Here is an 11,184-nt window from a genome sequence, read left to right as displayed (position 1 = left end):
ACTCACTTCATAGCATTAAGACAAGTATTTTTAAAAAAACTGGATGGTGTTAGTTGTAATAAGTCATATGTTCTCTTTTTCTGTTCAAACTCCCTCTTTTGCAAAAGTATTTTGAAGCAGTAATAGAGCATACTAATGTAATACAGAGTCTTATGCAAAAACTAAGCAACCTTATATTCATGGATCAATTTTTAAGTCACATCTTGTGTTTTAATTCCATTTATCCACTAAAATAGAAAATACCAAACAACTTGCCATGGCTAGTAAGTAGATGTTAGAGGTAGGAAGCTAAATAATGCTGAGACAGCTCATGCTGGAAGAATTAATAGCAACGTAAAAGCTAGAGCACAAGCTGCGAATACATTATTAATGATATTTTCTTCTCAAATCAGCAGATGGACACTGAGTTGCTCAAGGGACTGGTAACGGGATACACAGCTTTTCATCTCAAGGTAACTACTTCAGATAAACCTGGCATTAATTTTAACTGAAAGTTACTATTTGACAGGTATTCAGTAACCAATACGTAATAACTCGTCTAGTTTTTCTGTACAATCTGGTTAACAAAGTTGGCATGCTGTTTTCAAACTCAGTATCGAGTAGGTCAGAAGACTTGGTTACCCTTTTATCTCTAAAGGTTTAGCCCCTCAAAGTAAGTTTCAGACCCAATTGCAAGTGGGACAGCAAACTTAGCACATTACTCTTCAGTTGTCATTTTCCACCCATGTCTAATCAGAATTTTTCTCAATGACTAGATTAATTTTTAAATAGGAAAAAAAAAAAAAAAAAAAAAAAAAAAAGGCATGGACAGGAAAATCAACCTAAGAATAAACTCATGAAAATATTTTTATGAGACTGACCACTGTTTTAACAAAGCTTGGCATGAAGGACATGAAGTGTTCTTTTGTATGCTCAAGGCAGAAGAATTTTCAAAAGTGATACAAATACACAGCATGGATGCAATATATCTGTATTGTCAAAAAAAAAAAAAAAAAAAAAAAGTGCATTAACAACTTTGTAAAAATCAAGAGATTGTAAGTCCCTTTTGCTGGAATATTGGGGAGGGCTAGTAGCTACAGATCTCAATAAAATTTGCCATGTTCATTGATCTCCATGAGCTTTTAATTGATTAAGTTTCTTTTTCAAATTTAGTAAACAGAACTGAACTTCTGTTTTCATGGAATCCTACTGAAATTGGTAGGGTTTCAAGCTAAACCCAAAGGCTGCCTTTGGGCAGCTGGCACCTGATAGCAAAATTGGACATAATTTAGAAGCACTTTTCTTTAAATATATATATATATATATATACTGTTAGGGTATGTTTGGAGTAAGTTTAGCAATAGATATTTGAGAAATATTTAATGAATTGTATTCAAACATAAGTAAGGTTGGTATCATATGAAAATGTTTTTAATAAGAATATTTTTGAAATTGTATCAGTCATGAAAGAGAACTATATGTATAAAAAAGCTGTGGAAATTTAGCTATGGGTTTGAGTTGTTAAAGCTGTAAAAAAATACAACCATATTACCTTTTTGACATCTGAGGACATTATCTTTAAGTCTAACTATTCTCTACACAATACAAAACATGAAGATGGATGCCATAGGCAGCTCTCTGACAGGATTTAATCCTTTAGGTTAAAGATGGCTGAAAAAGTAACTTAAATCTGTATTGTTTTATACCTATAAAAAATCCATTACAATCATTGTTCAATACAATAACTGAAAAATACTTTGTATTTAATACTATTTGCTATCACTTACTAGAATCAGTCAAGAAAGCCTCTCTCCTTATTCTAGGCACTATAGAGACAAACTGCAGTAACGATAAACAAGCGATAAAGATGTGTGGGGGAAAAAAAAAAAAAAAGAGAGAGATTAAATTGACGAAAATTGTACAGCAAAGCAATGGCCAAATTAAGAATAGATTCCATGTCTTCCAAGCCCCAGTCCTTTTCTGAGCTCACAGAGTATTCCCCTTGGCTTTTTCTAAGACATTTTTGTTTGTCATCAAAGTGTTTACCAGTAGCAATTAATGCTAGATCATAAAGAGACCTTTTAAACACAAAGGAACTGAACTTACAACCTCTCAAAAACCCAGTTCCTCTCTAACATTTATGGAATTATCCAAAATCTGGATAAGAGACTCTTGAGTCTACCTGCTCTACATATTCAGGGTTCACTCAAGCCTGCAACAGCAAGCTGGGCTAGCTGGGTATAGTGTACCAGCTTCTGCAGCCAGCAGCATGCAAGGATATAAAATGGTCAACATCATAAATGATCGACATTATCTCTTCAGAACAAATGACATAGGACCTGTATACAGGTGGAAATATACAGTCAAAGGTCAAACTCACACATCTGAGTGCCTACTGAGCCTTTAGCTCTGTGACGTTGTACAGGTAATACATACATTGTAATTTCTTTGGAATTGTGCAGCTTTTGATCATATTCCTTTTATTCTAGCTTCAAGCACACAAAGACTTATATTTAATTTAGCATTTAATTGGGTAACACTATATATTAAGCTTACCTTTAGGGAAGTGCGTATGTCATAACAAAACCAAATCTTTCTGTGAAAAGGACATTTGCTTACTAGCACGGTACTTCAGCATTGAGGGAGAACCGCTGGTTGGTTCAATAATGCAAATAATTTTTTTAAATCTTAGAAGATTAGCTACTGCTATGTATTAACATCTTTAGCAGAACTAAACTTCAAAAACAGCTTAGTAAAGTACATTGCAAAAATTCAGTTAATGTGGAGTAGGATTCATACATAAATGTAAATAAAGAAATTTTTTTTATATATCTTACATTTATTTACACTTCATTTACTTTATTACTTTTATCCTCTTTACATATATGAAAGAAACTTTAAATTTAAAGTGCTATGGGAATTATGGACAGGTAGTTACTTATCTGCTTCTTTTATATTCTAATAACATGGATTTTCCTGTTCAATTTATATTGAATAGCAGTGAACTTTAGCTCACTTATCTGCTAGTTCTTTCTCCAAGACAAAAACAAAGGCATCCATGAAGTAATGTGGGCATCTATTCTAGAAATTTAAAAACACAAAATAAGGAAAGGGCTGCCCATGAAGGTATCAATGTCAACCTACCTTCTATCTTGGCAGCCCTGGTAAAAGGAAGGGGAAAACAGCTCTAACAATTGATTCTTGAATCAATATTACATGTATATGGATCACTTCTCTAAACAGCCAAGAACAGTATGAACAGGGAGTCTTCTGATAAAATTGGAATGAAACACATAGCAATAAAATATAACAATAAAAACAAAAGCAGAGATATGCAGCACACTGGAGAAATGAGCTGCTTTAAGGAAATTATCATCTGTAAGAATAGTTGCAATTCATCAGCTCTGATCACATAAATGCTATTTTCAGGGACAGGAAAAAGCTGTGGGCAGAAAAAAAATGTTTAAATTAAAAATAAAAAAAGTAATTGTGAAGGGAATGTATTAAGTATAAATACAAATTTCCATACTTTGAGGAAGGCATACAGGCAAAAAAAAAAAAAAAAACTGTGTCAAAGGCCTTGTTTTTTCACTTCTTAGTAAATGACTGTGATGGTTTTACCGTGCTAGGCAGCTGAACTCCACAACTGCTCTCTCACTCCCCATGATTAGAAGAGGAGGTGAAGAAGTAAAGGAAAGAACAACTCACAGGTTGAGATAAGGATAATTTAATTAAAGGGAAACAAAAATAACTATTAAGGAAATATTATTATTATTAGTTAAACAACTTAACTAAAAGGAAAAAAGGGAAAGGGGAAAAGGGAGGGGGGAAAAAAAAAAAAAAAAAAAAAAAAAAAAAAAAAAAAAGGTAAAGGCTATGTGGAAGTGCAGAGGAAAGAAATTATTCTATACTTCCCACAAATGAGCAATGCTTGACCACGTCCTTGAAGTAAGGGCCTCAAAGCATGTAGCCAGTGTTCGGGATGACAGATGTTTTCCCAATGAGAGCCCACTCTTCCCCTCTTCTTCCTTTTTCCACCTTTTATTGCTGTGACATCACATGGTATGGAATATCCCTTTGGTTTGTTTAGGTCAGCTGCCCTGGTGATGTTTCTTTTCTCACATTTTGCCCACCCCCTCTACATCTCTACGACGGTTAGAGAGAGTCCTGATGCTGTGCCAGCACTGCTCAGCAGCAGACACAACACTGATGTGATAACACTGCTGTTCCAGCTACAAGTGCAGAGCACAGCACTGTATGGGCTGCTGCAGGGGAAGTTAACATCCCAGCGAGACCTAGTACAATGTCCTCCCACATTATTGTCTCTCAGTACTTTTTTCACTTGTCCAATGTTCAAAAGAAATCCTAATATGCATAAGAAACGATATAAATGTAAATACAACTCACATCTATATAGAATTTTTAAGATAAGTACTGAACACATGAAATGTATACAAAGGTAACTTAGGGGCATAGTCTGTACAGGCATGCCAGACAGGCAGTACACAGCATCATATAAATACAGATGGAAGAGAAATCTGTAGTTAAGTTTGCCTAACCTTCCTGTTATAAGGTTTGAGTTTGAGATGCTTGTAAACTTTGCCAATGTTTAATTGCTCAGTCTGATTATTTTTTTTCAGAGTATCTGATTTGGTTTACACTTTCTTAAAAATGGAGCTGCCACATCCTAAAATGTGGCTAAGCAAAAATTCCGTTTTGCCAATGTTCATGAATTCTTATAACTGTAATGTTGAAAAACTACCTAGAAGGATGAAAGGACTTAGGTATTCTGTCAGCCAGTAGAATCTACAGCCCTGAATCACAGGCCAAGGCTCCCAATGTAACACATAGGGGATTTTGAGTGCACCTTATACTAGTAGTTTGAATCATTACCTGTTTTGTTCCAAAGTCCTGTTGGCATCTGCCCTTTAGAAAAAAATTACAAGGCTTCTTCAAAGACAAAACCTAGGAGCCAGTCATCAGGTAGATACCTCTAGGAAATGGACTCTAAAGTCTCCTTCCACTTGGACTAACTCTCCAATATCAGCCTTGCAAGCCTTTTGCCTCATATGCATCCATATTATAGCTCTTTGGATACATGCAAGAATAGTAGATACATGGTTTGGTGTGAGCATTTCGCACATTATCTTGGACAAACAAAAAAGGGAATTAATTATTAAAGAACTTTTAATTTTTTTTTCAAATGTCTCATATGCAAAGATAGGCTGCAAGGTGCCATGAGAAGGTCTGAGTGGCAGAATACTGTAGGCTATGACAGCCCTTGAAGACACGGGAATCTTGACTGCAGGAGTCACCCCAACTACCAAAAGAGAGATGACAGGGCAGTTTAGCACTGAAGAATGCTGATGGATCTCAGCATTGCCCCAGGCAGTAATCCCTGAAAATAAACTATATCCATGTTACACAGTACGAACTAGCATAATCACAGGATATGAGTGCAGTGGAAAAGTGATATTTGTTCCGTGCTTCGCATTTTAAAAAGGCTGAGGAAAGGTCTACAAAAAGATTACAGGATCCCTCTGGATGCTGCACAGTGCAGATGCATGCAGCCTGCTCTAGGTGGAGCAAGCCAAAAGCTGTGTTGATGGAAGCTGTTCTTTGCTTGCTGACCAGGAAACACGTATTGCTCCTGAAGCAGATCACAATTCCAGCATATGCGTCTTTTGAGAAATTGGAAGCTTCGGGGCATACTCAAAAGTAGACCTTCAAGCATCTACAGATTTACGGTAGTTACAGGGTTAAGTCCTGAGTATGCCTTCTGAGTATGTCTTTCAACTCTTCCCACACTGAGATAAAAATATATAGCTATATTAGCTATGTCGAATCCCAAAAAAGGCAGAAAAAAAGTATGAAGTGTTGAAAGAGAAAATCTTGTATGCCATCAACGGGAGGTACAATTAATTGGAACTCTTCATTCATTCCATAAATACCAACTTACACATAATAAAAAAGAAAATGTAGGAGTTTTAGCTGCAGTCACCTTTATGTTACTAGTCTCACTCATCTGATACAAAATTAATCTCTCTTTTGACATCATGTGGGAAGAGGGAACAGTACTACGTGATTAGGAACATTACACTAATTGCAGCTAAAAACCTGAAATCAACAAAGACATTGCTAAAAATTGCACCAAAACACACCACAGTGATGCTGAATTCTGACATGAAAATGAGATGAACTAACAAAAATAAATTTATCCCTTATACATTCTGAATGCTAGGCCCATCCATTAAATTTTAAACAGATTATATATGATATGTAAGCATATCTCCTAGTTCACTGTAAATACTGAAAATGAAACCACTAAAGACAGTAGAAACATGAAAGCAGACCTCCTAACAACATCTATGTTACCAGCAGTGTTGTACTTCTTGCGCTTCTTTTTTTTTTTTCCTGGAAAGATTCAATTACATGACATGCAGCAAAGTCTTGCTCTTAGGATCTTTTGATTGCTTCACTGAGGCAGAAGCACATCAAATAATTTGACTGAAGTGTTATAATGTTACTATATTTGTAGTTCCCATCTCTATGGAATCTGGGTACCAGCACACAAGTGGAATTGCCATTCTGGATAAGACGAACAGTTCGTCCACCTTAATTACTGTGATCATCATCCAACTTTCCAGATGAAATTCATTTTAATACTTAATAACCAATGATGGGTATAAACATTGCAAACTGTGGTCACAAACAGGAAAATCTGCTTAGTTTAACTATTAGATATTGCTAGATATTTTTGTTATCTACTTCCTTGTCCACAGCTTGTGATTAGGATAGCAGTAATGAGGTCTCAGTAACATGCTGCATAAGTGAGTTCTCTGTGCTCTTTATTTATGGTTTTTCATTTTCATTTTAAAATTAAGTTGGCCCTAGCAAAAATACAGAATCAATGTATGTATGAATATGGATGTAATTTACTACTGACATTGTTTGGTATCAGGCCAGTTGCCAGCCAAACGTGACAATATTGCCAACTGGTCCAGAAGCTCCACTTAAGCTCTGGCCTGGGCAGCCAAACCTGGCCTGCTTTCTTGTACTGGCACCCAGCCCTCTACTTCCAGCATGATTTATCAACAGGGCTTCCTAGGTGGACCTCAAGCATGCCTTGTAGCTAGTCTTGTCTCTGGCCCCCATTTGGATGTACTTTAGACAAATACTATAAGTAGTTCTCTCTCTGGGTCTGTCTCCTGTAAGCTTGGATCAGCATTATTGAGTCTTGTCTCCATCCTTCTCTTTGGCCCTGTCTCGTGGTGTTCCTCAGTGGATTTCTTGGATATGCCCCTGACTCATTAGCTCGCCTTGCCTTATTCCCTTCACAAGCATGATGACTTCTGGTTTTGCCAATAAGCTTCTGGAAGCTTAGTGAAAAGGGGTCTTAACCTCAGCTTTCACTCCTTAGTTGAAAGAGTCCTGGATTTTTAACAAAAGTGGAAAATATCCTAGCAGACATCTTCTGCAATGTTGTAATTGTCTAAATAATTTATAATCCTATTCACTAGATTCAAAATGAAATCTTGTCATTTAAAAAAGAAAATAAATTAAGAGAAATGAATGAGAGAAAGAAGATTAAAAGTTTTAAGAACAGGCGACTCAAAGAAATTTGTATTTCAATGGAAATACACAGTCACTGAAAATTCTTGTGATTTAGACAGTGTAATTATCCATATAAGAACATGTTTTTCATTTTTGACCAATCCAAATTTTACAAAAATACAAAGTAATATTACAACTAGAAGGTGTCCAGTACTGACATTACTATACATACATATATGAATTATACATACATCAATGAATTATGGTTCTGAAAGTGAAAGTCTGGTTCTATCTATCCAGTAATTGCCATTTGTATCTATGTGGTCACAAATGAGGCTGAAATATCATGTTGTAAACATGTATGAAGTTGACTAAAAATTGGCTTACTCATCATCTCAAAAGAGCCTGACTTCTATATGTTTTGAATAAATTATTTTGTAACTTTTACAAGAACATGACTGCTAGGCATCCAATGCTAGCAATTGAGAATTGAGGAGAATTAAAACCTTTTGAGAACAGCCCAAGAATTACTTAATGTAATTCAGCGTAGGCAAAATAAATACATGCTAGTGAATGTTTCTGAAAGACGCTTCATCTTTTTGGTGGAGTTGAATATACTGCCTTTGCAGCTTTTGATGTTAGGCTGTACAGAAGAGAAGTCTATTGCAGGTGCTCAGGGCTGAAGAAGTAGTTTATTCCCCCAGACATAATTTGGTAGTTTCACTGTTCCTGACAAGAAAGTTATCTTACCTAGTAGTTGAGCCTGAACACAAGATTAGAAAAAATGTTTACATTTCAACCCATCTATTCCAGCCTCTTCACTGCCAGTGGTGCTTGAGTTTTCATTTTTCTCTTTACATCTCACACAGGGTGCCAGAAAGCAGAATAAATCTGCTTCAGTCAATAAAGAATTTTGAGAAACAGCCTGCCAGTGTTTGACAATTATGTATAATGATGACAGTTCACTGGCTTCTCAAACCTTGTCCACAAGTGCGGCTGCATAGCTTCAGCTGAGCCAAATTAACAGCTCACTGGCAAAATGTCTCATTGTCTCCTGTCTTCCCTGCTCAGTTAGTTTTCTGCTATTTTAGCAAGTTGAATTGGCATACCACCCAATTAAACAAGAGATGGGGCGTGGAAAGCAGTAACACTGTACAACTGGGAATGGACAATGTTATCCCCATCACAGTGGCAGCAATCTGTTCAATAAACTCAGGACAGAGCATGAATGCTTAACCTTTATAAAAAATAATAACCAACATAGTTGGAATGGACTAACCATGTAAATATTCCCCCTTCATTGGCATGCTGGACACATGGCCCAGTTTCAAGCTATTAAATATTATACAGCTATTTTATACAAGGCATAAAACTATTTGGTGTTTTAACTTTTGCAAGTTTAGATAATTCAGTCAATACAGTAAGAAAAGAAAATAGTAGCTGTGATACATGCTTTTTTTTTTTTTTTTTTACTGTTTTATTTACAGAGATAGCCTAATCAGTCTGAATCCGTTCTGGTTTTTGAAAATATCTAGTTTGCATGAAACATGTTCAGAAGTTAATGCAGATATTAATATAGTCATACTCACACTCATATTACATTACTTTATTTACATAGTTTATCCTACTGAGTAACAAAGTAATTAGGCCTACAGTGATACAACACCATAGTAAAAATAAGATTTCAACTCAATGCTGTGTGAAAATGTAAGTCACTTATCTTATTCTCATATTTTATGAAGATACTAGAGCATACACATGGAACTATTTTTCTTGTAAACCACCTCCACCCACTGATTATTTCGTAGGCCTTGAAAAATACAATTGCTTTCTGTTACTGGTGAATGAGACTCTTTCCTCAGCAAGTGAGGTGAGGGGGAGTCAAGTTTTCACAAGGCTTTCTACACGTGGTCACAAAGAAAACCTCCCAAATGTAAACTGAGTCGGTGCCATCTTTTGAACCTGTACTCAGTCTGATGTATTGATTCACGGTTTTCCCAGCTAACAGCAAAATAAGCACAATTTTTGCTGCTGCTATTCATGAGTAGGTGGGTAACAATGATGTTGACTGAGTTTTTTCACTATTTGGAAAAACCATGAGTACTAGCAAGCACAAAGGAGGCCAAGAGCCAATGAGAAACTCATTAAGCTGCTTAAACTGATCTAAATCTAGGCTGTTGAGGTCACATCCCGCCCCCGCCACATATTTCCACCCCCTTCCTTCGGCCAACGCTAGTGTTTACAGAAACAGGTGGTGGTGTGCCAGTTCAAGGGAAGAAAAAAAAAATAAAATAAACAAAAACACAAAAACCCACATCATTTTAGGGGTAGAGTTTTCCACCTGATCAATTCCATGAGCTGGTTTAAGGGGCTGCACAGTACCAGCATCAGTGCAGAGGAGTAAGACAGGAATACAGCAGCTGGGAATTAAGAGTAGTTTAAGCTTCTGTGAAACTGGAACTTAACAAAGAACTGGAAGCACTGGAGTTTATCCTCAGCTGTACAAACCCTTTCATACACCGATCAAACTGCAGACTACAGATGGAAACAGATTTCTTTCTCTTGCTATCTATGTCCAAAATCCATGTTGTTTTGTTGGTCAGAAGTCCTATTTAGTAGTAACTTCTTTGTGACTGGCTCCTAACAGAAGCACAACAGTGATAACAGCACCTCAATTCTAAATCCTCAGACCAGAGAAGATTAGGGAAAGGATAAGAAGCAGACATAATTTTTTTCTAGCACTTAAGAAGCAGGGAAGGAAGGGGCCTGAAGCAAGAGGAAGCAACACTCTGTACCCAGTAGTATTCCTTGTTGTGCCTCAAAAAGAGGAAATTTCTTTGTCCTTTGACCACAGCAGAGTGTTCAAATATAGTGGATATAAACTGATGTTAGATATCATCACATCAGATACGAGTACGTATTAGAAATCCCAGTTCCTAAAAACGAGAGCATGGCTGCTAGCTAGTGCTGCCTTTGATACTCACAGGCTGAGTAAGGAAGGAGGTCAATTTCTCTTTCATGCTGGTGTTTGTTAGGCTGTAATTTTTCTATCCGTTATCAGCACAGCACAATTAGTATTTAATAAGCATGCCCAATCTAAATTTTAAATGTTTTATATCTTGGCATTATTATGAGGATTAACATCTCCTTTTTCCTCAGCTAATGGTAGTTTGGAGCTTAGTCAGGCCACGTGACAAACGCAATGTGTAACTTTTCCAGTAGAAGCATATACACTTTTCTTCTTTTGTCTAAGAATATCGTTGATTTTCTCATTCTGACTTTGAAAGATTAAAGAGCAACTTCGAAAGTTGCCATCTGTAAAGACAGGCTGGAACTACGCAAAGTTCGCCTCTTCCTCATCCACCTCCTGCAGGCAGGCAGTGAGGTCCCCCAATTAATGACGACCACAAGACTTGTATGAGGCCAAATGTTTTTTATTTTGGCTTTGTTTTTATTATTATTTTTTTTTCCTTCCTCACACCACCGGCTGCACCCGCACCCGGGGCCGCTGCCCCTCAGCGAAGGGCGGGCTCCGGAGGGCGGCACACGGAGGGCGAGCAGCGGGGCTGAGGCGCCACAGCCCGGCCCTCGCTGCCCACCTCGAGGCGGGGCTGGGGGCGCGGGACCCTCCCCTCAACCGGGGCGGAGCCG

General features: G+C 37.1%; 1 protein-coding gene across 1 annotated transcript in view; it reads left to right on the top strand.

Annotated features, from left to right (window-relative positions):
- The first annotated feature begins 433 nt into the window (after nt 1-433).
- Nucleotides 434-11,184, top strand: part of PPP2R5C (protein phosphatase 2 regulatory subunit B'gamma) — a 93,288-nt gene continuing 82,537 nt past the window's right edge. The window contains exon 1 of the mRNA XM_032188061.1: nt 434-452. The gene's annotated coding sequence lies outside the window, so the exon portion shown is untranslated. The remainder of the gene's footprint in view (nt 453-11,184) is intronic.

The sequence above is a fragment of the Aythya fuligula genome, chromosome 5, assembly GCF_009819795.1.
Source record: "Aythya fuligula isolate bAytFul2 chromosome 5, bAytFul2.pri, whole genome shotgun sequence".
Lineage (NCBI taxonomy): Eukaryota > Metazoa > Chordata > Aves > Anseriformes > Anatidae > Aythya > Aythya fuligula.
This window is presented reverse-complemented; position numbering and strand designations above follow the sequence as displayed.